A 27,986-nucleotide genomic window follows, 5' to 3' on the forward strand; every position below is an offset into this window, starting at 1 on the left:
CCACTGGGGCTGCCCTATGCTGAGTTTTCTTAAAGATTTTATTTATTTATTCAGGAGAGACACACAGAGAGAAGCAGAGACAAAGGCAGAGGGAGGAGCAGGCTCCCCATGGGGAGCTGGATCCCGTGGCTGTGGGATCAAGAGCTGAGCCAAAGGCACATGCTCCACTGAGCCACCCAGGCACCCCTATGCTGAGTATTTTTAAAGGATTTAAAAAACATGCTCAGGGATCCCTGGGTGGCGCAGCGGTTTGGCGCCTGCCTTTGGCCCAGGGCGCGATCCTGGAGACCTGGGATCGAATCCCACATCGGGCTCCCGGTGCATGGAGCCTGCTTCTCCCTCTGCCTGTGTCTCTGCCTCTCTCTCTCTCTCTCTCTCTGTGTGACTGTCATAAATAAATAAAAAAAATATTAAAAAAATAAAAATAAAAAAATAAAAAACATGCTCAGTTAGCATACAACCTTTTCTCACTTATATAACAGATGCATTTCTATCTGCTTGCGTACTGCAAAGGGTTATAAACCAAATCAACTTACTTATGACTGCAGAAATGTGCTATATGAGAAATGTATTCCATGGAATTTTCTTCACTGCTCTTACCACTGATTCTTCAAATAAGCAAAGTCCAGAGGGCCTCATCCCTTGAAACTGTTTTTAAACACCACCACTTTAAATGGAAAGATAGGTAGAAACCTAGCACTTCCTGGTATAGCACTTGGACTTAGTCTTAATTAATGTAGGAGTTGAATGTACAACAGAAAATCTATCATTCCTTTATCGTTGGAGTAGAGGAAGGGAGAAAAAGAAGAGGTGGGGGATATGGTGCAGTATTTAAGAGCTAAATAGGAGCGTGGTGACTCATAATGCCATCAATTCTACAATGAAGAACCATGGATCTCATCAATTTTATAATTCATGTTGGATCAAGAAGTTTGGTTCCCCTCTGTATATCAATGAATTCAAACCTCATACTGTCCAAAACACGAAGATGAATAATATAAGATAAACTCCAACTGCAATAGGTATATCCTAAGAAGAAGACGGAACACCAGAGGGAATCCCTCCTTCCAGCATCTTTTGATGTGGTAAAATTTTGCCAAAGTGGAAACCTAACACTTAAATATGAAATTGCTTGGCGAAGTAAGAAACTACAGCTGTTGTGGGTATTACCTTACATAATCACTACATGTATTATATATTAAACCCAGCATTACATATGCTTGCACAATTGTGCTGTGAATGATGATAGTAGTGATGATGTCCGTGAAAAAGGACCATCTTTAGCCCCAAAAGAGTACTGGGGTGGGGGCGGTGTAAACAAGTAAAAAGCATACAAAGAGATGGGTATTTTCTGGCCAGGAAAGATCAGTCTAAACACAGATATAGGGGCACCTGGGTGGCTCAGTGGTTGAGTGTCTGCCTTTGGCTCAGGTCGTGATCCTGGGGTCCTGGACTTGAGTTCCACAGCAGGCTCTACACAGGGAGCCTGCCCCTCCCTCTGCCTGTGTCTTTGCCTCTCCCTGTGTGTCTCTCATGAATAAATAAATAAACTCTTTTTTAAAAAACCCACAGAAATATAAAAAGAAAAGTATTCCCTTGTTTCCCCATGTGAAAATAATGCAAAACATTTATATTGTAAATCAGACAAGAACACAGCTAAGTAATCCAATTCTACTGTACATTATAGAAATCATCCCTTCACCACAGTATAAGATTTAAATGCATCTGCACAAGGGTGCACACTATATAAAAGGAGTAAGGTTGCTGCTGCCCTGCTACGCAGTTCTGGTCCCTCCCCAGGTCCTACTGTAATACTGATGGTCCCAATGGTTTTATACAAATAAATTGTGTTTAAAAAATAAAGCACTTATTTTTTTAAAAAGATTTTATTTATTTATTTGACACAGAGAGAGAAAGCACAAGCAGAGGGAGCTGCAGGCAGAGGGAGAGGGAGAAGCAGGCTCCCCGCTGAGGAAAGAGCCCAGGACCCCACGATCATGATGCTTAAGCATGATGACCCCAACAGCAGATGCTTAAGCAACTGAACCACCCAGGTACCCTCAAAAATAAAGCGTTTAAAAAGACAAGTCAAAATGCCTCAGTAACCACATCTCCGACTCAAACTTCATCTATTTAAGTGTTATATTTGCCTCCTGCTAATAAACTTTTATTTCACTCAAACTGAGCAATAAATCTTCCATGCTGAAGTGTGTTCCTTGCCCAAATAATCCAAAGGGGAAAAATGGAAATAATTAGTAGAGAAATGTAGGGACTACTAACACCCCCTTTTAATGTTTTTAAATATTTTTAAAGTTTAAAAAGTGTTTAAAGGACATCTGGGTGGCTCAGCAGTTGACCATCGGCCTTTGGCTCAGGGCGTGATCCCAGGGTCCTGGGATCAAGTCACACATTGGGGTCCCCGCAGGGAGCCTGCTTCTCCCTCTGCTTGTATCTCTGCCTCTCTCTTTGTGTCTCTCATGAATAAATAAATAAAATCTTTTTAAAAAATGTTTAAAGTTTGTAATTCCTAGTTGGAAAACATTATCTGAATGGATACCCTAATGGCAAACCACTGTAGAATGTTTCAGTTGCGTGGGGCTGAGGGTAAGGATTCGCTTCACAGCATTCCAGCCTTCTTCACGAGAAGGTCAAAGGTACACTGGTTTGTATTATTGCGACATCTATTAGGTGATCAAAGTTGCTTTTCCTTCAGCAAGGGCTTTATTTGTCAGAAAGATGTTATGCTTGACCTCCAAATTTGGCTGGCTATTTACTGATGAGGTTCATAACCTTTGGGTTGCTCTGATATTTTCACATATGTGCTGGATTCTGGGCTACATCCTGGAAGGCCACCATAACTTCTGGATCCTGCATGGCTGTGAAAACCTCTGGGTCACTAGAATTTCATTGAGCCCAGGTGTTCCTGCCTTTCCAGGCATCACCCCTCCCCCGCTATTCCAGGCATTCCTCCGGGAAAATTACTAGGCATTACCCCAGGAAAGCCACCTAGGAGAGAGCCATACTGAGTTCCTTTTTTTTTTTTTTTAAGATTTTTATTTTTATTATTTATTCATGAGAGACGCAGAGAGAGCGAGAGAGAGGCAGAGACACAGGCAGAGGGAGAAGCAGGCTCCATGCAGGGAGCCTGACGTGGGACTGGATCCCCGGTCTCCAGGATCACGCCCTGGGCTGAGGGTGGCGCTAAACCACTGAGCCACCTGGGCTGCCCCATATTGAGTTCCTAATTGTCATCTGGCTTCTTCCTCCCTCTGGGTTCTCTGATTTTCTTCCTGAGCCTTCTTAACCCTTTCTATTCTTTCTTTGCTCTCTCGCTCTTCACGTTTTCACTCATACTTTTTCCTATGTTCAGCAATTTTTTGGGCCCTCAGTTGAGCTTCTTTCAGCATTGCACTAGCATCTTCATCATAATTCAGTTTATGAGCAAGGTCATGATCATATCCTGCTTCTTCCCAATGACCCAGAAGCCTGTGTGCTTTCCCTCACCACTTGAAAGGCTGAGCTGAATCAGGATTTATTTCAATAGCTCTGTTAGAGTCTCGAATGGCATTTGGCTTCTGTAATTTATTTATTTATTTTTAAAAGATTTTTAAAATTTATTCATGAGAGACACAGAGAGAGAGAGAAGCATGTTCCAGGCAAGGAGCCCGATATGGGATTCAATCCTGGGACTCCAGGATTACACCCTGGGCCGAAGGCAGGCACTTAACCGTTGAGCCACTCAGGGATCCCTGGCTTCTGTAATTTTTTTAAAGGATTTTATTTATTTATTCATGAGAGACAGAGAGAGAGAGAGACGCAGAGACATAGGCAGAAGGAGAAGCAGGCTCCGTGCAGGGAGCTCGACGTGGGACTCAATCCCGGGTCTCCAGGATCACGCCCTGGGCTGAAGGCGGCGCTAAACCGCTGAGCCACCGGGGCTGCCCCATGGCTTCTGTAATTTAATGAAGACACTGGCTCTCTTGGGATACAGAATGGCCAAGCGAGGATTCAGTTTGATGGCATCTGTGAACAAGTCAATGGCTTTCTCTAGTTCGCCATTATTTAGGGCGTCAATGGTGGCAGCCACTTTTTTTTTTTTATCATTTGCCTGATCCATCATTTCCTAAGTTATCTCTACATTTTCATCTCCCATTCCTTGAGGGGCGTCAGTATCTGACTCAATCACAGCTTCATTGTCAATTTCTAGATCACTTTCCTCACTTCATTTTGTGTCCTTTTTTTTTTTTTGATGTGTCTGTCTTTATGTTTTCTTCCACCTTCTTACTATCTGTTTTTTCTTCCTTGATATTGTCTTCTGATTTAGTTTTATGAATAGCAGGTGGTATTTTACCCCCCATGCTCTCCACTCATTCCCACAGGGAGCGTATTTCCTCAGTGTGCAGAACACTTGGATCCTGCTTACACATTTTCAAGAAGGCCTGAAGCTTGCTCATTTTGTGGAGGTCCACGGTCCAGAGGTGGTGGCAGGCTGCAGGTGCAGCTGAGATTGCGACCTGATTCCAGGTGCGAGTACTAGCTCAGTGTGACCATCCAGAAAGGGGCAGCTACTGTGAGCAAGATTTACTTATTTTTAGAGAGAGAAGAAAGGTGAGCATAGAGAGGAGAAGGGAGAGAGAATCTTAAGCAGACTCTGCGCTTAGTGCAGAGCCCTATGCAGAGCTTGATCTCAAGACCTTGAGATCATGACCTGAGTCAAAACCAACAGTCCAACGCTTAACCAACTGCGCCACTCAGGCACCTCTTAGCTAAATCTTTCCTGATTTCCTTCTTGAACATATACCTTCATTCTCCCATGAGCCAGGATGCTATATTCTCTTATCTACCTGTGAGGGCAGGTGCATCCTAGGTGGTCATCTTAGAGAATGTGGACAGCTCCATCTGAGAAGCAAAACCACCCCTCTGTCCAAGGAGGAGCTAAACAATGGCACTTTTTTTTAATTTCTAGAAACATGTACCTCTTAATAGTACAATATTTCAATATTGCACAGAACATGTTTACTAATAGACCCAGTTTCTCTAGGTTGTGTTTTCTTAACAGAATTAAATTCTTTTCTACATATGCCCATATTCCTTGAAATGTGTGGGGAAAAATCCTTCTAGAACAGGTTAAATAACCTTAACCTGCTTAAATTTTATTTAGGTAGCTCCAAGTGTTATACAGACTTTATTTTTACCCTGTTTATGGTTCTAGGATCCAGAACAGAGCGCGCGGGGGGCGGGGGGGGAGGTTGTATATTTTTTTAATTGAAATTCAATTTGCCAACATATAGCATAATACCCAGTGCTCATCCCGTCAAGTGCCCCCCTCGGTGCCGGTCACAGTCACCCCAACCCCCCGCCCACCTCCCTTTCCACTTGTTTATTTCCCAGAGTTAGGAGTCTCTCATGCTGTCACCCTCTCTGATATTTCCCACTCATTTCCTCTCCTTTCCCCTTTAATCCCTTTCACTATTTTTTATATTCCTCGTATGAGTGAAACCATTTAATAATTGTCCTTCTCCTATTGACTTACTTCACTTAGCATAATACCCTCCAGTTCTATCCACGTCGAAGCAAACGGTGGATATTAATCGTTTCTAATGGCTGAGTAATATTCCATTGTATATATAGACCACATCTTCTTTATCCATTCATCTTTTTTTTAATTTTTAAAAGATTTATTTATTTATTCATAGAGACACAGAGAGAGAGAGAGAGAGAGACGCAGAGACACAGGCAGAGGGAGAAGCAGGCTCCATGCAGAGAGCCCGACGCGGGACCCGATCCCAGATATCCGGGATCAGGCCCCGGGTTGCAGGCGGCGCTAAACCGCTGCGACACCGGGACTGCCCTCCATTCATCTTTTGATGGACACTGAGGCTCCTTCCAAAGTTCGGCTATTGTGGACATTGCTGCTATAAACATTGGGGTGCAGGTGTCTTGGCTTTTCAGTGCATCTGTATCTTTGGGATAAATCCCCAGCAGTGCAATTGCTGGGTCGTAGGGCAGGTCTATTTTTAACTCTTTGAGGAACCTCCACACAGTTTTCCAGAGTGGCTGTACCCGTTCACATTCCTTTTTTTTTTTTTTTTTTAAGATAGTCTTGTAAAAATTTATTTATTTATTCATGAGAAACAGAGAAAGAGAGAGGCAGAGACACAGAAGAGGGAGAAGCAGGCTCCATGCAGGGACCCCGATGTGGGACTCAATCCCAGGACTCTAGGACCACACCCTGGGGCAAAGGCAGGAGCTAAACCGCTGAGACACCCAGGGATCCTCCCAGTTCACATCCCCACCAACAGTGCAAGAGGATTCTCCTTTCTCCACATCCTCTCCAACATTTGTTGTTTCCTGTCTTGTTATTTTTCCCCATTCTCACTCGTGTGAGGTGGTATCTCATTGTAGATTTGATTTGTATTTCCCTGATACCAAGTGATGCGGAGCATTTTCTCGTGTTTGCTGGCCATGCGTATGTCTTCCTCTGTGAAATTTCTGTTCATGTCTTTTGCCCATTTCATGATTGGATTGTTTGTTTCTTTGCTGTTGAGTTCAATAAGTTCTTTGTAGATCTTGGATACTAGTCCTTTATCTAATATGTTATTTGCAAACATCTCCCATTCTGTAGGTTGCCTTTTAGTTTTGTTGACTGTTTCTTTTGCTGTGCAAAAGCTTCTTATCTTGGTTAAGTCCCAATAGTTCATTTTTGCTTTTGTTTCCCTTGCCTTCATAGATGTATCTTGCAAGAAGTTGCTGGTGGCCAAGTTCAAAAAGGGTGTTGCCTGTGTTTTCCTCTAGGATTTTGATGGTTCTTGTCTCACATTTAGCTCTTTCATCCATTTTGAGTTTATCTTTGTGTGTGGTGTAAGAGAATGGTCTAGTTTCATTCTTCTGCATGTGGCTGTCCAATTTCCCCAGCACCATTTATTGAAGAGACAATCCTTTTTCCAGTGGATATTATTCTCTGCTTTGTCGAATAGTAGTTGACCATAGAGTTGAGGGCCCATTTCTGAGTTCTCTATTCTGTTCCATTGATCTAAATGTCTGTTTTTGTGCCAGAACCACACTGTCTTGATGATCACAGCTTTGTAGTACAACTTGAAATCTGGCATTGTGATGCCCCCGGCTCTAGTTTTCTTTTTCAATATTCCCCTGGCTATTTGGGGTCTTTTCTGATTCCACACAAATCTTAAGATTACTTGTTCGAACTCTCTGAAGAAAGTCCATGGTATTTTGATAGGGATTGCTTTAAATGTGTAAATTGCCCTGGGTATCATTGACATTTTCACAATATTAAAGTGTTCTGTAGTTTTTAGGATATAGATCCTTTATCTCTTTGGTTAGGTTTATTCGTAGGTATCTTATGCTTTTGGGTGAAATCATAGATGGGATTGACTCCTTAATTTCTCTTTCTTCAGTCTCATTGTTAGTGTATAGAAATGCCACTGATTTCTGGGCATTGATTTTGTATCCTGCCACACTGCTGAATTGCTGTATGAGTTCTAGCAATCTTGGGGTGGAGTCTTTTGGGTTTTCTATGTACAGTATCATGTCATCTGCAAAGAGGGAGAGTTTGACTTCTTCTTTGCCAATTTGAATGCCTTTTATTTCTTTATGTTGCGTGATTGCTGAGGCTAGGACTTCTAGTACTATGTTGAATGGCTGTGGTGAGAGTGGACATCCTGTCATGTTCCCGATCTTAGAGAAAAGGCTCTGAGTTTTCCCCCACTGAGAATGATATTTGCTGTGGACTTTTCATAGATGGCTTTTAAGATGTTGAGGAATGTTCCCTCTTATCCCTACACTCTGAAGGGTTTTGATCAGGAATGGAGGCTGTATTTTGTCACATGCTTTCTCTGCATCTATTGAGAGGATCATATGGTTCTTGTTTTTTCTCTTGTTGATGTGATCTATCACATTGATTGTTTTACGAGTTTTGAACCAACCTGTCCCTTCCCAGGGATAAAGCCCACTTGGTCATGGTGAATAATCTTCTTAATGTACTGTTGGATCCTATTGGCTAGTATCTTGTTGAGAATTTTTGCATCTGTGTTCATCAGGGATATTGGTCTATAATTCTCCTTTTTGGTGGGGTCTTTGGTTTTGAATTTTTAAAAATTTATTTATGATAGTCACAGAGAGAGAGAGAGAGAGAGAGGCAGAGACATAGGCAGAGGGAGAAGCAGGCTCCATGCACTGGCAGCCCGAGGTGAGATTCAATCCCGGGTCTCCAGGATCGCACCCTGGGCCAAAGGCAGGCGCCAAACCGCTGCGCCACCCAGGGATCCCCTGGTTTTGGAATTAAGGTGATGCTGGCCTCATAGAACAAGTTTATAAGTATTTTATCCCTTTTCATCTTCCGGAACAGCATTAGTAGAATAGGTATTGTTTGTTCTTTAAACATTTGATAGAATTCCCCTGGGAAGCCATCTGTCCCTGGACTTTTGTGTCTTGGAAGGTTTTTGATGACTGCTTCAATTTCCTCCCTGGTTATTGGTCTGTTCAAGTTTTCTATTTCCTCCTGTTTCAGTTTTGGTAATTTGTGGTTTTCCAGAAATGCATCCATTTCTTCTAGATTGCCTAATGTATTGGAGTATAGCTGCTCATAATACGTTTTTAAAATTGTTTGTATTTCCTTGGTATTAGTTGTGATCTCTCCTCTTTTGTTCACGATTTTATCAATTTGAGTCTTTTCTCTTTTATTTTTAATACAGCTGTCTAATGGTTTATCTATCTTATTTTTTTAATTTTTTATTTATTTATGATAGTCACAGAGAGAGAGAGAGAGGCAGAGACACAGGCAGAGGGAGAAGCAGGCTCCATGCACCGGGAGCCCGACGTGGGATTCGATCCCGGGTCTCCAGGATCGCGCCCTGGGCCAAAGGCAGGCGCCAAACCGCTGCACCACCCAGGGATCCCTATCTATCTTATTAATTATTTTGGAGAATCAATTCCTGATTTTGTTGATCTGTTCTACAGTTCTGGTCTCTATTTCACTGAGTTCTGCTTGAATCTTTATTATCTTTATTCTTCTGCTTGGTGTAGGTTTTATATGCTGCTCTTTCTCCTGTTCCTTTAGGTGTGAGGTTAGCTTGTGTATTTGAGTTTTTCCCAATTTTTTGAGGGATGCTTGTATTGCGATGTATTTTCCTCTTAGGACTGCTTTTGCTGTATCCCAAATATTTTGAACAGTTGTATCTTCATTTTCATTAGTTTTCACGAATCTTTTGAATTCTTCTCTAATTTCCTGGTTGACCCACTCATCTTTAAGTAGGATGCTCTTTAACCTCCACGTGTTTGAGTTTCTTCCAAATTTCTTCCTGTGATTGGGTTCTAGTTTCAAAGTATTGTGGTCTGAAAATAATGCAGGCAACAATCCCAATCTTTTGGTATCAGTTGAGACCTGATTTGTGACCCAGTATGTGGACTATTCTGGAAAAAGTTCCATGTACACTTGAGAAGAATGTGTATTCAGTTGCATTTGGATGGAAAGTTCTGTATATATCTGTGAAATCCATCTGGTCCTGTGTATCATTTAAGGCCCTTGTTCCTTTGGTGATGTTGTGCTTAGAATATCTGTCATTTGCAGAAAGTGCTGTGTTGAAGTCTCCTACTATTAGTGTACTATTATCTAAGTATATCTTTACTTTGGTTATTAATTGATTGACATACTTGGCAGCTCCCACATTAGGGGCATAAATATTCATTATTGTTAAGTCTTCTTGTTGGATAGACACTTTAAGTATGATATAGTGTCCCTCTTCATCTCTTACTACAGTCTTTGGGTTAAACTTTAATTTATCTGATATGAGGATTGCTACCCCTGCTTTCTTTTTTAGGACCATTTGAATGGTAAATGGTTCTCCAACCTTTCATTTTCAGGATGTAGGTGTCCTTAGGTCTCAAATGAGTCTCTTGTAAACAGCAAATAGATGGGTCTTGCTTTTTTATGCAGTCTGAAACCCTGTGTCTTTTGATAGGATCATTTAGCCCATTCACGTTCAGAGTAACTATTGAAAGATATGGATTTAGTGTCATTGTAATACCTATTCAGTCCCTGTTTTTGTGGATTATTTCTTTGGGCTTCCTATTTCTTTTACAGGGTCCCCCTTAATATTTCTTGCAGAGCTGGTTTGGTGGACACATATTCTTCCAGTTTCTGCCTATCTTGGAAACTCTTTATTTCTCCTTCTATTCTGAATGAGAGCCTTGCTGGATAAAGTATTCTTGGCTGCATGTTCTTCTCACTTAGTACCCTGAATATATACTGTCAGCCCTTTCTGGCTTGCCGTGTCTCTGTGGAGAGGTCTGCTGTTAATCTAATATTTCTCCTCATATAAGTTAGGAATCTCTTGTCTCTTGCTGCTTTAAGGATTTTCTCTTTATCTTTGAAATTTGTAAGTTTCACTATTAAATGTTGAGGTGTTGAATGGTTTTTATTGATTTTTTTTGGGGGGGGGAACCTCTATCTCCTGGATCTGAATGTCTTTTTCCCTCTCCAAATTAGGGAAGTTCTCAGCTATGATTTGTTCAAATATGCTTTCTGGCCCTCTGGCCCTCTCTCAGTGCTCTCTGGAACCCCAATTATACATAGATTCTTCTGAGGCTATCATTTATTTGCCTTAACATTTCCTCGTGGTCTTTTGTTTTTCTCTTTTTTCCTCAGCTTTCTTTCTTGTCCTCAACTTGTCTTCTATGTAGCTCACTCTTTCTTCCACCTCATTAAACCTCATCATTAGGACCTCCAGTTTGGATTGCATCTCATTTAATTGATTTTTAATTTCAGCCTGATTAGATCTAAATTCTGCAATCATGAAGTCTCCTGAATCCTTTTGCTTTTTTCCAGAGCCACCAGTAGCTTTATAATTGTGTTTCTGAATTGGCTTTCTGACATCGAATTGTAATCCAAATTCTGTAACTCTGTGGCAGAGAGTACTGCTTCTGATTCTTTCTTTTGTGGTGAGTTTTTCCTTCTAGTCATTTTGCTCAGTGCAGAGTGGCTGTATGAGTGGGCTGAGTTAAGAATATCAACCATGACCTAAGTAAATTTCACCCTAGATGATTCTTGCTAGAAGCGAAAACCCTTCTCTCTGTAGCATTCCGGCTGTTACCTCTTTAAATCTCAGGTCGAATTCGTAGGTGTTCAGGATGATTTGAAAGTTATCTAGGTAAGTTGGTGGGACCAGGTGAGTTGAGGATGCCTACTCCTCCACCAGCTTGCCCTGCCTTCCAACAATGACATTTCTGGTATCTTCCCAGAGTGTTTGAAGTGCTGTGGCTTACAAAGACCCCAGACTCAATCATGTTTTAAATATGCCACAAAGTCAGATGGGATACCATGGATTCGTGGTCACTGCTTTAGATCATCCTTGGGTCTGTGTCCTCCTATCTTTCAATAGTGGTCCGTAAAATCAGGCAGTGGATGTATGTGACCCAGTGGATGTATGTGACCCAGAAATCCTAGCCATTGCTCCTTCAGTAATATTCCCAGATGTGGCCCAAGACCCATGCAGAACAATGTACACTGGAGCCAGGTGAAAACAGAAAACAATCGCGTGCTATGGGAATGAGTGAATACATCATGGTACATCCACAATAGAATGCCATGCAGTGGTTAAGAAGAATGGGTTAGAACTCTATGTGCTCCAATAGTATAATGTTCAAGATGCGTGGTTAAATGGATATTTGTAAAACACGTATTTTCATATTTACACTTGCATTTGCTTAGGCAAATTCTAGAAGGATACGCAAGAAACCATTAACTGTGCTTATTGCTAGGTTGTGGGACTTAGAATCTAGGGAATAGGACAGGATCAGGAGGAAGACTTTACTTTCATTTTATGTTCTTGCTCTGCTTGATTTCTTTCTTTTTTAAAAAGATTTTATTTATTTATTCATGAAAATAAATTTATTCATGCCTCTCTCTCTGTGAAAGAGAGAGGTGGAGACATAGGCAGAGGGAGAAGCAGGGTCCCTGCAGGGAGCCTGATGTGGGACTCAATCCCAGGACCCCGGGATCATGACCTGAGCCGAAGGCAGATGCTCAACCACTGAGCAACCTGGGCGTCCCATCTGCTTGATTTATTTTCTAACAGGTGTTTGCATTATATATAATTAAAAACTAGTTTAAATAAAAATACTACATACTACTAGCTATGTGTTAGAAGCTAATACATAGCTTCTAATTTTCAGATAGCTGTAACAAGAGTGGTCATTTAAAAAAACATTTGTTATTTTGAATTAAATGTGCTATTTGTTTTATCTAGAATTTGAGGGTTATACTTACTTTTTAGAAGTTTTTTAGCAAATGAAAAAAATTTTAAAGCTTTTTAAAAAATGTTTTTCAAGGATTAGTATAATCCTCACTTCCTGAGGGAGGATCAACTGTGGTTGGAACACACCTGGGCTCTCTATTCACCCTCCTTACGTAAGTCTGGCCTGTAGCATCTGTCTTCTGAACCAGCAATCAGAACACCACTTGCTTATGTTAAAGAGAGGGAAGGTGTCCTCCCTGGAGCCACGTAGCAGCCCCTGGTCTGGACAAAAGCATGGATGCTGAGCTGCAGAGAAAGACAGAGAAGCAGAGTTCCTCTGAAAAGCTCCCTGGCACCCAGGAGCCTCTGGGGCTGGAAGGAGAGAGTCCTAGAATTGATCAAGGAAGGCAGATTAGAGCAGCAGGAGTACCATGGTGCTCTATGGGAGGAGCTGGTCTAGATGTTTATGGCTGCCCACCCAGGAAAGCCCCCAGAGGTATGCTTCTTGCACGATGGCCCAAAGCTGCCTGGTCTTGTTGGCCCTCAGCAACAGCAGCATGGGGAGACTGTGGTCACTGAATCCCAGCTCTGTCATTTCCCAGTGAGGTGACTGGGCAGGTGACATCTCTCTGAGTCTCAGGAAGTCCATCTGCAGAGTGGGCATACTAGTACCTATTCAGAGGAGTAGGTGAAGTAGTGAGATCACTTGGCATATGGTAAGCACTCTATAAATGATTGCTATTACTCAGAGTTATGCATGAGGTCACAAAGTTGTGCCTTGCACAAGTAGGACTAAAATCTCAAAAGGGCCCCCCCTTTCATGCCACGCATTCAACAGGCCACTTGCCTGGAGGCGGTGCCTTTCTCACAGAGGGGCACCATAAAGGCTAGTGGCTGCCCTGGTATTATTTACGTCACTTCTGACCTCAAAAACAGGTTTCAGCCCCTTCTGAGAACATGTAGCTATTCTATACTGTCTGTAGCTCTTTTGATTGTTTTTGAGCATGCCTTAGGTTTTTTAACCTCTCTAAGGGTACTCTACTGTCAGTTCCAGCAAATAAGTAAGCATGCAGCCAGTACTAAGGGCATTTGGGAACATTCAGGCCACTGGGGACCACTGTATGGGCACTCTCTTGGCAAGTTGCTCTCTTCCCTGGCACCACTCACACCCTCTTCACACCCCCGAGGGATCATACCACCTACCCTAAGTCTCACGGAGACTTTGCAGGTCCTTGAAATCTGATGCAGGCACACCCTACTTTATTGCATGTCACTTTACCATGCCTTGTAGACATAGTTTTTTTTCAATTGAAGGTTTGTAGCAACCCTGTGTGTAGCAAATCTATCAGTGCATTTCTTTTATTTTTTTCAATATTTTATTTATTTACCTGAGAGAGAGAGACAGAGAGTGTGAACATGCACAAGGGGGTGGGGCAGAGGGAGAAGGAGAAGCATGTTCCCTGCTGAGCAGGGAGTCCCAGACAATGTGGGGCACTCGATCCCAGGACCCCAGGATCATGACCTGAGCTGAACCATGACCTGAGCTGAAGGTGGATGCTTAACTGACTGAACCACCCAGATGCCCTGTCAGTTCTTCAGAAGCATTTGCCTGCTTCATGTCTCTATGTCACATTTTGGTAATTCTCAAAATATTTCAGACTTTTTCAGGATTATTATATTTGTTTTGGGGATCTGTGATCAGTAATTACGATGCACCAGATGATGGTCAGCATTTTTTAGCAATAAAGTTATTTTATTTTATTTTTTAAAGATTTTATTTATTTATTCATGAGAGACACTTAGAGAGGCAGAGACATAGGCAGAGGGAGAAGCAGGCTCCTTGCAGGCAGCCCAATGTAGGACTCGATCCCTGGACCCAGGATCACGCCTTGAGCCAAAGGCAGACACTCAACTGCCAAGCCACCCAGGCATCCCAGCAATAAAGTATTTCAAAATCAGGGTATGTTCATTGTTTTAGATGTAATGCTATCACACACTTAATGCTTATCACAGACTGTAGTGTAACTTTTATATGTGCTGGAAACCAAAATATTAATTTGACTCACTTTATTGCACTATTATCTTTGTTGTGGTGATCTAGAACCCAACCAGCAATATATCTGAGGTATGCCTGTATTTATGCTGTAACTCAGGCCTGGAGAGGGTGTCTGAGGGGGTGTCTCAGGAGCAGACCCAGACCTGGGCATGAACCCAAAAAAAGTGAACACAGAGACTTGAAGCGATAGTTGCATGCTCATGTTCATAATAGCATTATTCATAAGAGCCAAAAGGTGCAAGTAACTAAAATGTCTACCAGCAGATGAATGGGTATGCAAAATAGGGCCCATCCTTACAATAGAATACTATTCCGCCTTGAAAAGGAAGGAAATTCATAGGTGCGCTATAACACGAATTGACCTCAAGAACATGATGCTAAGTGAAATATACCAGTCGCAGAAGGACAAATACTGTCTGTTTTTATTTTTATTTTTTATTTTTTATTTTTTACATGAGATCCTTACAGTAGTCAAAGTCACAGAGACAGAAAGAGTGGTCATTGCCAGGGTCCGGGGAAAGGAGAGAGGGGAGGTGGTGTTTAATGGATAAGAATTTCAGGTTTTGGGGGGCACCAGGGTGGCTTAGTGGTTGAGCATCTGCCTTCGGCTCAGGTTGTAATCCCAGGGTCCTGGGATCGAGTCCCACGTCAGGCTCCCCATAGGAAGCCTGCTTCTCTCTCTGCCTATATCTCTTCCTCTCTCTCTATGTCTCTCATGAATAAATCAAGAAAATCTTTAAAAAAAGAATTTCTGGGGATCCCTGGGTGGCGCAGCTGTTTAGCGCCTGCCTTTGGCCCAGGGCGCGATCCTGGAGACCTGGGATCGAATCCCACGTCGGGCTCCAGGTGCATGGAGCCTGCTTCTCCCTCTGCCTATGTCTCTGCCTCTCTCTCTCTCTGTCTCTTTGTGTGACTATCATAAGTAAATAAAAATTAAAAAAAAAAAAGAATTTCTGTTTTGCAAGATGCTGATTTGGGAGATGGATAGTGGGGATGGTTGCACAAAATGTGAAGGTACTTAATGCCACTGAATTGTACACATAAAAATGGTTTATTTTTTATTTAAAGATTTTATTTATTCATGAGAGGCACAAAGAGAGAGAGAGGCAGAGACACAGACAGAGGGAGACATCTGGCTCACATGGGCTGAGGAACAGGATGGAGCTGTACGTGTGAAGGAAATAGAAGTGAACCTGGGGCCAGAGTGACTCACTCTGAATGGTCACATTCCTTTGAGGAACTCTGAGAATATCCAGATCAAACCTTGCTTTCTAGGTGGTTGAGAAGGTTTCTTTGCCAGGGAAGGAGGAGAAGCCGTGCTTTATTTGACGGTTGTTGGTTGATATGACACTGCCAAATACTTAGTGAAAGTTGGACCATCACTGGTGCCCTGCCCTGTGTAGTGGTCCCTATGGTGGTCTCCCAGACCTGCTTTGTGACTGAGACATCTGGTTGTAACAACAAATAGGGGGCAGCCTGGGTGGCTCAGTGGTTTAGTGCCACCTTGGGCCCAGGGCCTGATCCTGGAGGCCTGGGAAGGGCCTGATACTGGAGACCTGGGATTGAGTCCCACATCAGGTTCCCTGCATGGACCCTGCTTCTCCCTCTGCCTCTCTCTTTCTCTCTCTGTCTCTCATGAGTAAATAAATAAAATCTTAAAAAAAAAAAACCAAATAGCTAAATTTTTTGAGCATTTACTATGCTCCATTAAGCCACTCACAACCACACAGTGTAGGTAGTACAATTGTACCCCTTATATAGAAGAAGAGACTGAGGTCCAGAGAGATTGATTTAGTTGTCCAGAGTGGCAGAGCTGGGAAGTGGTGGTACAGGGATTCAAGATGACTCCAGAGCTCTAGTTCTCAACTGTGGCACATTGGCGCTCCACTGGGGAGCTGGCAATCTCATCTCTGCTTGGGTTGAAGGAGGTGAGGTGGGGATCAGGCCTTGGAAGGACCCAGGAACCAAATACTGAAAGGCCCAGTCTGGCAGCTCTACCCAGGAGATTTGAAACACCAGCTGAACTCAGAGGACCCATATTCAGCCTGTACCATGGGGATGTGGTATCCCCAGAAGTGGGTGTCCTGGCTGACAGCATAGGGTACACGCAGAAGTATGATGTCTAGGAGCCTCAGGATATTGGGGAGGACAACGCCAGTATTTGGCACCCAGGCCCTGTCCTCCAGGCAGCATGGTCTCTCTCCTCACCAACCAGTCACTCTCTGCGTGACCCTGGCTCCACTCAGAAAAGGATGGGAAAAAGTTGTGATCATGGGAAGGCTTACTGCCCTGGGCATCTCGCCCCACCTTCAACTTCCCAGACTTCAAACCCAGGATTGCATTAATGGCAATCACCCTGCATCCTCTAAAATGATACTCTCCCATGGAACATACTAGGAGTCCTAGATCCTTGTACCCAGCTTTGAAGACATCAGGCTGAGAGGCTGAGTAACCTGTGGGTACTTCAGGGGGATCTGGAACCCATATCTGAAGTAGTGTTGGTTGTCTCCATCCTGGCAAAAAAAAAGATGTCAAGAGTGGGACTGAGCAAATTTTCTTGGTTGAATTCTGTGTGTGGGTCCCCTTGCTCCTACATACAAATGACAGAATGTCAGAATCAGAGAGGAGCCAAAAGAGGCCATCTATCTTGACCAGGGACGGCAGACACATGGCCCTCCTTAGTATACTTCCACTTCCTTGGTCTTTGCCCACAGCAGGCAGCACCAATCAATCCCAGCACTCTTGTGCACTAAACCTCAGAATCCTTCTCAGGCTCCCATTATCAAATGAACAAAGTTAACACACGAGATGAAGCCCATTTATAATTCAAGATCAAGACCAAACACCAGAAATTGCCACCAGAAGCTCTGTATTTCAGAGAGCTAGGAGGAGGGCTGGCAGAAATCCCTCCTTCCCCCTCTCCATTTCTCCCTCCCCCACAATGTAATAGATGCCTCTTAGATGCCGCACCTTTGTGTAGTGCACAACCTGAACAACCTCCCTGACACAAGTCCTTAGAGCCTTCACCTGAGCCAAACTTTTGGAATGGAATATGCTTTCCCCATTTTTAAGCTTGACTAAACACTACTCCTGCTGCTATTCATGTCTCAGCTCAGACATCCACTCCTCCAGGAAGTCTGTAACCACTACTCTCCCTCCATCACCACCATTCAAGAGTAGGTCAGGATCCTCCTCTGGATTTCTAGGAGCCCTGTGATTCTCCCATTATACTACTGACTCTTCTGGCTGATGGGGAAAGCCCAGAGGAGGTTCTTGACCAAGACAAGTAGGAGGGTTTTGAGAAGGTTCCCTGGAGATATCTACACTGATATTTGAGATGAATAGAAGTTGATCAGTTTAGAGAGAGAAGAGGTAAAGAAGAAAGCATGAACAAAGATCCAGAGACAAGAGAGTTTGGTGCTCTGGAGAAACTTGAAATGTTGCATTTTGCTGGAGCCTATGGAGGTGGTTAGACACAAGGCTGGAGCCCCCAGGAGGGGCTAGCAATGTGAGGTCCTCTTATTTACGTTAAGAACTTGAACTCTGGGGCTGCCTGGGAGGTTCAGTCTGTTAAGCATCTGCCTTTGGCTCAGGTCATGATCCGCGAGTCCTGGGATTGAGCCCTGCTTTCAGTTCCCTGCTCAGTGGGGGGCCTGCTTCTCCCTTTGCCCCTCTCCCTGCTCATGCTCTCCTGTGCTCTCTCTTTCTCTCAAATAAATAAATGATATTTTAAAAAATTAACTTGAACTCTGTCTTGAGTGCACTGTGGAGCCATGGAATGATTTTGAGCGGGGAGTGGCATGGCCAGATGCATACTTGGAAGGTATCACTCCAGCTGCCATGAAGAAGGTAGACTGGGGCAGTTGACACCTCCTGGTCCTGGCACAGGCACACCCTTTGACCCCACCTTCCTGATTTGGTGCCCTCTCTCCAATATTATCTATGATTTTTAGTCATCATTTTGACTATCAGGATGAGGACTTTAAGACTCTAGGACTTCCTAGGGCTTCTAGCTGAAAACCTGAGCAGGTGGACATGTTTTGGGTGTAGGTAGCTGCTGAAGCCACCTCACCACCACCCCATAGCCCTTTCTTCAAGACCCTGTCATTCAATTCAAATGTCTGCCATGAATTCTGATCTTGTGTCCAGCTCTTTGCTGGGTACTAGAGACACAGCAAGGGCCAAGATAGCCCAGTACTGTCCTTATGGGCTCACAGTCTAGTGGGATAGACAGACCTGTCACCAGATACTGATGACCCAGTGTGACAAATTTAACAGTCATTTGATTGATGTGTACTGAACCCACTGCACTATGCCAGCCTATAATGGGTGATGCTGAGACACAGGGGTGACCTGGAGCCCTGGGACCTGCCTTCATGGAGCTTTCAATCCAGAGGAGGAGATGAAACAGTCACAAGACAGCATCAGCTCAGAATGGACAATTCTGGGAGGTGGAGAGAGATAAGAAGAGGGGTTAGGGCTGAAGCTCAAGCAATTGTGGCACACAGAGGCAGTGCCTGCCACAGTCTGAAGGTCAGGGAAGGCTTTCTGGAGGAGATTCCATCTAATCTGAGACCTCAGTGATAAATAAGCATGAGCCAGCAGAAGTGAGAAGTATGGGGAACAATATCTAAGGCAGAGGGAACAGCAGGTGCCAAGACATCTTTTCTTCAGGGCCCCTTTCTTACCAGGACTTCAATGACACCTTTCCCATTCACATGCAGCAAGGGAGACTTGGAGCAAGATTCATTCCATTCTGGAATCTGTGGGGGCTGAGGGTCTTGGAGCATCCTTGGATGGGACTCAAGAGACCTGGGTCCCAAATCATCCCACTCTATACCTCTTCGTTTCCTATATGACCAGGTACAATTTTCTCCACATCTCTGGATCTCAAGTTTTCCATCAGGAAAACTGATAGACTGATAACAGCTTTTGGTCTAGATCTTGAATTATAAATGGGCTTCAGCTCATGTGTCAACTTTGCTCATTTGATAATGGGAGTCTGAGAGGGATTCTGAGGTTTAGTGCACAAGAGTGCTGGGATTGATTGGTGCTGCCTGCTGTGGGCAAGGACCAAGGAAGTGGAAGTATACTAAGGAGAGCCACATGGTCTGCCATCCCTGGTCAAGATAGATGGCCTCTTTTGGCTCCTCTCTGATTCTGACATTCTGTGATTTTGTGTGTAGGAGCAAGGGGACCCACACACAGAATTCAGCTACACTTATCTATATCTATCTATATCTATCTATATCTATATCTATATCTATATCTATATCTATATTTATCTATATATCTATCTATATCTCTTGAAATATCATTTAGACTTGTTACCACTCTGAAATTATAGTGCTGTCGACCCATGACCAGATCTTGTTATCTAATGTGTTTATGAGGAAGAACATACTACATCACACATTTGATTTATTTTTAAAATCTGATAATTTGGGGGGTGCCTGGGTGGCTCAGTTAGTTAAGTATCTGCCTTCGGCTCAGGTCATGATCTCAGAGTCTTGGGATTGAGCCCCACCTCTGGCTCAGCACAGAGTCTGCTTTTCCCCTTGTCCCTTCCTTCTCCCTTCCCCACACCTCGCTTTTGCTCTCTCTCAAATAAATAAATAAATAAATAAATAAATAAATAATAAATAAATAAAATATTTTTAAAAAATCAATAAAATCTGATAACTTTCAATAAAAATAATTTTATGGGAATTCTAGGAATTAAAAATTTAAATTATGGTAAAATACACATAAGATTTACTATTTTAACTATTTGAAATTAAGCTAAGTGGCATTAAGTACACACATGACATTGTACAACCACACCACTAACTAGTTCCAGAACTTTTTCATCACTCCAAAAGGAAAATCCATAGCATTAGGCAGTCACTCCCCATTCCTCCTCCCTTACTACCTGGTAAAGATGGATCTGCTTTCCGTGGATCTGCCTATTCTGGACATTTCATATCAATGGAATTACAGGCAATATGTGACCTTTTATGTCCAGCTTATTTCATGAATTCAATATTTTGCAGTTAAAAACATTATCCTAAGAGCCCATAGCACCATAGTGCCTTGTGATGTGTAAGTGAACAAAAGAAGATTTATAGCAAACTTCTTGTTGCATGAATTGGCTTTTGGCAGAAAAACAAATGTTTAGGGCACCCTGGGTGGCTTAGCGGTTTAGCGCCTGCCCTTCAGCCCAGGGTGTGATCCTAGAAACTCAGGCTCCTTGCATGAAGCCTGCATCTCCCTCTGCCTCTCTCTCTCTCTCTCTCTCTCTCTCTTGCTCTGTGTGTCTCTCATGAATAAATAAATAAAATATTTTAAAACCCCCAAATGTTCAGTGAGTGCACACTATGTGCCAGGGTCTATCTAAGTGCTTTACACATATAACTGAAATCTCACAACATTCCTGGGGGTGGAGAGTGAGCATAATTTATACCCGTTTAACAGGTGAGGAGAGAGGCACAGAGAGGTTAAGTAACCCTCCAGCTGTCCTACAGAAAGTGCTAGGGTTGGGACTTGAACCCAAGTTAACCACTAGGCCTTGATGCATTGCCCTTTCTCTCAGCCTTTCAGCTGGGTTCCTAACTCTCACTGCCCCAGCTCCCCACTCACTCTTTCTGCCCCTACTAGCTCCCTCTGCCCCTCGCTAGTCCCTCTGCTCCTTTAGTCCCTCAGCCCCTTTAGTCCCTCAGCCCCTTTAGTCCCACAGCCTCTCACTAGTCCCTCAGCCCCTCACTAGTCCCTCAGTCCCTCACTAGTGCCTCAGTCCCTTGCTAGTCCCTCAGCCCCTCGCTAGTCACTCAGCCCCTTGCTAGTCCCCCCTGCCCCTCACTAATCCTCAGAACCCACATCTTTCTATTCTGTCTCTTAGTGAGACTTCATGTCTCCATGTGTCTGTCTGTCTGTCTGTCCTCAGTCTCTGGGCTCCTGTGTCTCTCTGGCCATCTCATCATCTCTCTACCTCCCTCTTTGCCACATCTTTCCCTTCACAGCCTCAGGTATCACGGTTCCATCCTTGTGCCTCCTGCCCTGATAGGGAAACGTGCTGCCCTCACACTGCCTTATGCTCAGCAGGCACAGGCACCGACCCACCACAATGGGCGCTGGAGGAGAAATGACCAGCAAGGACAAATGAGGGTATGATGCCTGAATATCACCCTGTCACTCTGAATTACTCTGTATTTATTCTGTCTCATTGTCATCTGTCCCTCTCACTCGCATGTTAGCTCTGTGAGAGTCAGGTATTTACCTGTCTTGTTCACTGCAGCCTCTCTAATTGGTGCCTAGAGTAGTGCCTGGCACACAGGTGCCTGATAAATATTTGTTGGATCAATGAGTGAATGTTCGCCATGTGTCTCACTATTTCACCATCAGGTTTCTCACTCTCTTGCCCTCTCGGTCATGTCACAAGTCCCTCCTTCTGGGCCTGTCTGATCCTCTGCTCCCATTAGCCTCAGCCTCTGGGCCTCTCCTGTAGCCATTGTGCATTCATTGAGCACTTACTATGTGGTAGGCCACGAGTATTGGATCGCATCTCCATCCTCATAGTGACCCCACAGGCTAGGTACCCACACCACCTCCAGGAAGTGACCTGAGACTCACGAGGAGCAGATACTTGCCTAAGTGTCTTTGACATGACAAGTATAGGGTGAAGCTGAGATTTCAGACTGAGTCTGTCTGACTCTAAAAATTAGTGCTTTATTCTGACACATGAGCATGTCCTAGAGTGTGTTATTCAGATCCTTAGACCTGGAGGTGGTCTAAGAAATAAAATAAAAAAAAAAAAAAGAAGGAAGGAAAGAAAGAAAAAAATGAAAGATGTGTTGAGGAGCTACTGTTGACTCTCCTTGCCTCTTGCTGGGCTATTAATGATGAAATTAGTATTCTAAAATCCCTGAAAAGTCCTGCAAGAAAGGAACCAGTTTGCCTTTGTTTAATCTAGTCTCTCCCTTGATTATTTTTCCAAAGAATCCCTTTTCCCCAGAACTTACTGTCCTCTTCTATCTCTTATTTTTTTTTTATTGGTGTTCAGTTTACTAACGTACAGAATAATACCCAGTGCCCGTCACCCATTCACTCCCACCCCCCGCCCTCCTCCCCTTCTACCACCCCTAGTTCGTTTCCCAGAGTTAGCAGTCTTTACGTTCTGTCTCCCTTTCTGATATCTCTTATCTTTTCTTTTTCTTTCTGCCTTTCACTGTCTGCTATCTCTCCATGTGTCCTCGTGCCTCTCCATCTGTGCCTCTGTGCCTCTGTGCTTCTCAGAAAGGCAGCAGAGTGAAGTGATTGAATAGCATGTTCTGCAAATGAGACTGGATTTGACACCTGATTCTACTTCAAGAGTGCTGTGTGATCTTAGGCAAGGTCTTAACCTCTCTGGGTTAAGACAGCAATACCTCCCTGAGAGGGTGAGGATTAAGTGAGTTCCTCCATGTGAAGCACTTCATGCCTCCTGGGGTTGAAATGAGGCCCCAAGCTCAGTGCTAAATCACACAGCACAGCAAGAGCCAGGGCCTTCGGTTAGGAAAGTCCACAGTGGCACCTCTCCATGGTCAGGAAAGTACACATTCTACCTCTGAATTCAAAGTATCAGAATTGTCAGTCCCCCCTTCCTGGATAGAGGTGTATGGGGTAAAGGTTGGCCTGGCAGCTTTGACTTTCAGACTCAGATAAAGCATTGACCTTGCCTCACTCCCATGCATGTGGGGTGACTCAGAATCACAGAGGTGTATGCCCTTGATAACTGAGCTTCAAAACACATTAAGCAAAAACAAATAAAACTGCGAAGGGGGCATAGACAAATCCCAGTTATATTCAGAGATTTGATTACCCTTCTTTGAATAACTTATAGAACAAGTTGGTGGAAACTCAGCGGGATATAATAGCAGTGAACAGCACTATCAACCTAAGTGACATTTATAGCACACTGAACCGTGCAACAGCAGAGTACACATTGCTTCCATGCCTTGGCTGTTGCAAATAATGCTACAATAAATGGTGTGTGTATGTGTTTGTGTTCAGATCTTTTTGAGTTAGTATTTTCATTTTCTTCAGGTAAATACCCAGAAGTGCAATTGCTAATTTTATGGTAGGAACCTCCATACTGTTTTCCACACTTGCTGTGCCAACTTACATTCTCACCAATGGTACACAAGGGTTCTCTTTTTTCCACATCCTCACCAACACCTTTTGTTTCTTGTCTTTTTAAATTTTTTTTTAGAGTAATCTTTATACCCAATGTGGGGCTCAAACACACAACTCCAAGATCAAGAATCACATGCTCCACCGACTGAGCTGTCCAGGTGCTCCTGCTTCTTGTCTTTGTAATAACAGCCATCCTAACAGGTGTGAGGTGATCTCATTCTGGTTTTGATGAGCATTTCCCTGATGATGAGTGATGAGCCCATTTTCATGTACTTGACCTTTAACTGGCCAACTGATTACATCATTGGTCTACTTGAATAATCCCAGTATAACCTGAATGAAGATGATAACAGTACTTACTCTATGTTTCTCATCATTATCAAATGAGGCAATAAGAGACAAATGGTCAGTAGTAGCTGGCTTTTTTGAACATTTACTACGTGCTAAGCACCTTACAGAGATCTTCTTAGTCTTCGCAACAATCCCGTGAGGTGGCCTTGCTATTTCTCCCATTTTACATACGAGGAAACTGAGGTACAGAGAAGTTAAGTAACTTGCCCAAGTCCCACAGCTAGCAAGTCATGGGCTCAAATGTAGGGTCTTTTGTCATTAGAGTGCCTGTGCTTCCCACCACACCAGCACTGCACCAGCCGTGGATTTCCTTTGTAAGGCTGTGTGCTGCTCTTTGTATACTTTTATGATAACCCTTTTGGAAGCAGGGGTGGGAGCCCCAGATGCCCCCTGTGGGCCCATCCCTGGCCTTTGCCTCTCAGCTTGTACCAGCCTGCACAACCCTTTTAGGTTTCTGGAGCCATTGCTTCCAGGATGTGAGTCTGTACAGCCCCTGCCGCTTCCCAAATGCTTATATTTTATGCCAAGGCTGCTAGGAAGGTTCTGTGGCAGCCTCAAACAGAGCCTGTGACTTCCCCACTTCTGAAGCCCCAGCTTCCCTCCCAGAGTCATGTATATTCTAAGCCCCATCATCATCCACCCACTTGAGATCAGGTTCCCACCACAGAGGCTCTGTGCCCCTAAGCCAGGCCTGGCTGTGGTGCGGCCCGAAGCCCAGAGAGGAGAGGTATGAGCTGGTCTGTCAATCCCTGTGTGGCGTTCAAGGAAGGACCGCAGAGCTGCCAAACATCCTGCAGCTCGGAACTGGCATTCTCTTGATGTTGAGGGGCTCAGCTTCAATGGGCATCAGAAACCCTGCAGAGAATGAATGAGGAGCCGATGCCCAGTGTGGTTGTCTCAGTGATGGTACCCAAAGATCCTAGGCCCCAATCTCTGCAAGCTATATTTTGAAAAGAAAAAGGGTCTGGGAAGATATGATTTTAGGCAAGGGTCCTAATGTGGGGGAGATAATCCTGGATTATCTAGGTGGGCCCTAAATCCAATCATGCATGTCCTTTGAGGAGAGAGAGATTTGACACACGCATCAGAGGACAAGGTGATGTAAAGACAGAGGCAGAGATGGAGAGATGGAGCCACAGCCAAGGAATGCTGGCAACCATTGAAAGCTGGAAGAGGCAAGCAATGAGCTCTCCCTTCAATCCTCTGGAGGGAGCACCATCCTGTTACCCCCTCGATCTTGGACTTCTGGCCTCTGGCCCTTGGAGAGAATACACTTCTGTTGTTTATGCTACCAAGTTTGCAGTATTTTGTGACAGCAGCCCCAGGAAACTGATATACACAGCAAGTGGTCAGGAACAAAGGAATGTGGGTTTTAACCAGTTCACTAGGTGATTCTGAGGGCTCCCACCTCATTTGGTGGTCCTTAATTTAATCTCATCTACAAAATCCCTTCTGTCATATTAGGCAGCATTCACAGGTTATGGGGATTAGGACAAGGACATATTTGGCAGGCTATTTTTCAGCTTACCCCAAACTTCAAAATAATGATACCAAGTGGAAAGAAGGCAGGCAAAAAATAGTGCATATCACATGGTTCCACTTCACATAGAATTGAGAAAGTGCAAGGACGCCTGGGTGGCTCAGCGGTTGAGTGTCTGCCTTTGGCTTAGGGTGTGATCCCAGGGTCCTGGGATCGAGTCCCACATTGGGCTCCCTGTGGGGAGCCTGCTTCTCCCTCTGCCTATGTCTCTATGTCTCTCATGAATAAATAATCTTTAAAAAAGAGAATTGAGAAAGTGCATGCTAATCTCTAGTAATGAACAACAGATCAGTGGTTGCCTGGGGAGGAGATTAAAAATGGGAAGGGAGGTGTACAAAAGTGTCATGAGAAAACTTTCATTGTCTTGTTTGTGATGATGGTTTCACAGGTGTGCAATATTTCAGAATTGCCCAAATTTTACTTTACATGCAGCTTATCATATGTCAGTTATATCTCAGGAAAGCTATTAAAAATGAAAAAAAAACCCCACAGATTTTCATATATGAAAACCAGCTCTTTTGGGGTGCCTAAGTGGCTCAGTCAATAAAACGTCTGTCTTTGGCTTAGGTCATGATCCCCAGGTCCTGGGATCGAGCCCCACGTCACGCTCCCTGCTTAGCAGAGAGTCTGCTTCTCTTTCTACCCCTCACCCCATTCGTGTGTGCACTCTTTCTCATATAAATGAATAAAACCTTCAAGAAAAAAAAAAAAGAAAACGAGCTCTTTCGTTGAGACCAGTTCTGCTTGTGCCCCCCACAGACCCTGTCCCTCTGTCTTTGTAACTCTGCCTCTCTCTTGCTCTTCTGTTCTCTTGCTGTCTCTCTTGCCCCCTCCCTTTCTCTGCCTCCATCCTCATATTATAGTCCTTGTCTATTTCTTGGCCTCTGCCTCTTGGCATATCTTCTTCTCATTATAAGTCTTTGTAATCTGGTGTGTATTTTGCACTTATAGGGCATTTTTATTGGGACTTTGACTTTTCTTCAGAAATACTTGATCTAGGGACACCTGAGTGGCTCAGTCAGTTAAACATCTGCCTTTGGTTCAGGATATGATCCCAGGTCCTGGCATACAGCCAGTTGGCCTCTCCCTCTCCAGCCCCTTCCTCCTCCACTGCTCGTGCTCTGTCTCTGTCTCTCTCTCTCAAATAAATAAATAAATAAAATCTAAAAAAGAAAAAAAGAAATACTTGATCTGTGTTTAGATTTCATGAGATTTATAACTGAAAAAGTAGATTCACATACCTAAGTTGTTCTAAATGTACTTAGAAGTTTTCCAAGAACTGAACTGAGTATCAATTTCTACTTAAAATTAAATTTCACATTTTCTGCTAGCCATATTTTGAGTGCTTAATAGTTGCATGTGGCAAGTGGCTACTATATTGAACAACCTGCTGTGTGACTTTGAGTAACACTCTCAACATCACTGTGCCTGGCTCTCCCCATCTACAAAGTGGGGATGACAACCATAGTTACCTCAAAAGGTGAGGATTGAGTGAGTTATTCTGTGTAAAGCACTTCATGGGTCCCCATCAGCATTCCCTGGGGCTGGAATGAGTCCCAAGTTCAGTGCCAGATCACAGGGCACACCAGGAACCAGGACTTGGGTCAGGAAAGTCCGTGATGGCACCTCTCCCTGGTCAGGAAAGTGCAGATTCTACCCCTGAATTCAATATATCAGGATTATCAGTCCTTTTCTCCTGAGTCAGAGGAGTGTGAGTCAACTGCTAGGGTCAGGGTCCTGGGTCCCGCAACGGGACCCAACATTGCAAGACAGATGCTGCCTCATCTCCCCCCAATTCCCTTTTGAAGATTTATTTATTTATTTATTTATTTATTTATTTATTTATTTGAGAAAGAGAGAGAGAGAGAGAGAACAGCAGGGAAGAGAGACCTCAAGCAGACTCCCTGCTAAGTGCAGAGCCAGACATGGAGCTCCATCTCATGACCCTGAGATCATGACCCAAGCTGAAATCAAGAGTCAGATACTTAACTGACTGAGCCACCCAGGTGTCCCCACCCCACCCCCCCGCCCATTTCCTTTTGAAGGAGAGAGACAGAAGTGAAAGCCAGGCCCGGGGCATGACAGGTGGATGTGGCCACCTTCAGTCACATACTGGGAAATACAAGACTGATCCTGCCAGAGGCCGAGAGTGATGATGATGGAGAAAGACATGGGCCTAGGGGAACTTCAACCAAAATGGACCTAGTCTCTGTGCTCCTGGAGCTTAGAGTCTAAAGGCAGTAACAGAGACACCAAGACAGAGGGATATAGCAAGAGAAAGAGAGAGAGTCACAAAGAAAGGATCAGAGAAGTGTCCTACCATGAAGGCAGAGCCAATGGCAGAGAGAGAAGTGTCAGGCACTGCACAGAGCAACCAGAGAGCCAGGGAGCCTGAACGCTATACCTGCTGGGCCTCAGTCTCTGTCTCTCTCACCAATTCTGTGTCTCTTCCCTCCCCCGCCTCTCCTGTCGCCCCATCACTCCTAGCTGTGGCTGTTGCCAAAGTGCGGGTGAAGGAAGGAGGGTTGGAGGTAGACATGGAGCATCTGAAGGCCCTGCAGAGACAGAGACAGGGCAGAGATACAAACACGTGGGCACACAAAGACTCACACACAAGGATGTACATCGCCACCATCAC

The 27,986-nt window shown here is 44.0% G+C and overlaps 1 pseudogene; it reads right to left on the bottom strand.

Moving 5' to 3' along the window:
• Positions 1-2,739: 2,739 nt before the first annotated feature.
• Positions 2,740-27,974, bottom strand: LOC112643712 (hsc70-interacting protein-like; annotated as a pseudogene).
• Between the last annotated feature and the right edge of the window lie 12 nt (positions 27,975-27,986).

This window comes from Canis lupus, chromosome 1 (assembly GCF_003254725.2).
Source record: "Canis lupus dingo isolate Sandy chromosome 1, ASM325472v2, whole genome shotgun sequence".
In the NCBI taxonomy this organism is placed as follows: Eukaryota; Metazoa; Chordata; class Mammalia; order Carnivora; family Canidae; genus Canis; species Canis lupus.